The sequence below is a fragment of the Abramis brama genome, assembly GCF_963993115.1.
Source record: "Abramis brama genome assembly, contig: SCAFFOLD_47, whole genome shotgun sequence".
Taxonomy (NCBI): domain Eukaryota; kingdom Metazoa; phylum Chordata; class Actinopteri; order Cypriniformes; family Leuciscidae; genus Abramis; species Abramis brama.
This window is the reverse complement of record NW_028155925.1, coordinates 67501-69649: the sequence shown is the minus strand read 5'-3', so window position 1 is coordinate 69649 and position 2149 is coordinate 67501. Positions and strand designations below refer to the sequence as shown.

At 35.5% G+C, this 2149-nt stretch overlaps 1 long non-coding RNA gene across 1 annotated transcript in view; it reads right to left on the bottom strand.

The window, feature by feature from the left end:
• Positions 1-746: 746 nt before the first annotated feature.
• The window catches only part of LOC311077271, a 5846-nt gene continuing 4443 nt past the window's right edge, over positions 747-2149 (bottom strand). Inside the window, exon 4 of the long non-coding RNA XR_014604842.1 lies at positions 747-1228. This is a non-coding gene — a long non-coding RNA (uncharacterized lncRNA). The remainder of the gene's footprint in view (positions 1229-2149) is intronic.

The following is a 2149-nucleotide window of genomic DNA, read 5'->3' as shown; positions in this document are numbered from 1 at the left end:
ATTGCCGTTGTCTGCACTTATTCAGACTATAAATTTATATAGTCTCAGCCAAACAATGCATTGTTAACAGGTCAGAAATGTTTTGATCTGTTGTTTGTTTTTCATCCTTAAAGACACGCCTACTTGTATAAGAAATAACTGAGTTAAACATACTGAAGAGTTTTGTGTGAATGATGGATAGATGCACTTTTATGATGTATAGATACACTTTTATGATGGACAGATGCATTTTTATGATGGATTCACTCATCATAAATTCACTCAGCCCATTCACTGCCATTATAAAGCTTGGAAGAGCCAGGATATATTCATATAACTCCAATTGTATTTGTCTGAAAGAAGAATGTCATATATGATGGCTTCAGGGTGAGTAAATCATGGGATAATTTTCATTTTTGGGTGAACTATCCCTTTTAATAAATGTAACTAACTCTTAGAGCACAGTGACGACTCCTGTCCATGGTCATGCACTAGCCTAACCAGAGATCTGCAACTTCTACACCATCCAGACTGCACACACTCGTCCCTGACAACTGCTGAAAAAGGTTTGAATCAACGATAAATCACTTTTGACTTCACATACGTCACTAAAGTTATTTCCCGTTATTTTTGCAGTTAAAGTTTGTGTAATTCTGTTCAGAAACTTCAGTAAACAGTTTATTGCATTATTTTCCTGTAATCACTGTAAAGCTGCTTTAAAGCAATCTGCATTGCAAAAAGCGCTATATAAATAAAGATGACTTGACTTGACTTAAAAAGCTTGTTTTATTTTAATTAAACTCGCCAGTTTTCATTATTGCTTGCTAAGAAGAAAAGACATGACAGGTTTCAACATTGCAGTTGTGAATTGTATCATACAGAAGCATAGAGCAAAAACATTAATTATATCAATGATTACTGTAAATGTCAGATTCAGATCACATTCATTAAAAAACATGTACTGTAGTCATGAAATCTACTTATAAATATAATATCCACATAAATAATATCCATTTATACACATTTTATATTCTGATAGAATATATGAATGAATGTTTATAAATGGATTTTACATTTAGTATATTATGTAACAGCGCATTTCTTAACCATAGGCTTAGAATGAATATTACCATATTACATGAATCTGTATTATAATAATAATGCAAAAATATAAAATATACATTGTTTAATCAATGACTGAAGATTATGGAGAATATTTTGCTGCTTAGGTTTGTAGAACTGCTGCTTTCTAAGAGAAAAGAGAAAAAAAACATTCTCAGAAGTAGTACAACACAAACAAAGTGATCTTTGTTTATATAACAGATTTGTGTATAATTTCTCAGTTATAAATATAGTTGCCTTTTGAGGGATCTCAATACTGCGTTTTGCTGATGTGGGGATGCATGGAAACAAGTGTCTGAAGCATGTGTGAAATCGCGCCAATCTTATAAAGATAAGAGCTGTGTTGTTGCTTGATTCTCTCGAGGGATGAGACTGAAGTGTTTGCACAGAGGGAAATCTGCTCTTGAGAAAGCTGAAATCGTGTTGTGAAGCATTCGCTGTGTGTAGCATTCGCTGTGTTTGACTCTCTCTCGAGGGATGAGAGTGGAGCGTCTGCACTTCACGGTTTGGGTATCAATAGTGGCGATTGTAGCCAGGCAGAGCATGGGGAGGAGTTTGACAAGAGTATTCTTTTATTTTTTCTTCTCCTGTTAGCACCAATGCTCTCAGGTCCCATTTTTAGATTTGGAAGCTTGCCCTACGAATTCTTCCAGTTAAAAATCGATATGAATCGTGTCGGCTCAGGAAGTCTGTGGCTCTGCGGCCAATTCTAACCTGGCTTAGATTATATTAAGTGGTGTGTCTAGTTTTCAGGAATTAGATGTGCAGTGTAGAATTGAAAATAATAAATGAACAAAGATATTTGCTTGACTGTTTTTCTACCCCCTCTTCCTACCACAATGACCATTTGGAGTTCCTAAAAGCACAGAGGGGCTGATAGTGATCTAGCAAGATGTTTGTACTTTGGGGGTTGATTAAGTGTCACACCTTTAGTACGGTGGGGGACGTGTAATTATCTGATTGGTCAGTTTGAATGTCTCACATCTGGTTTTTAGTCACATGGTCAGGAAAGGATAAAAGAGGATTGAAACTGTTGCTCTCTCTCTTT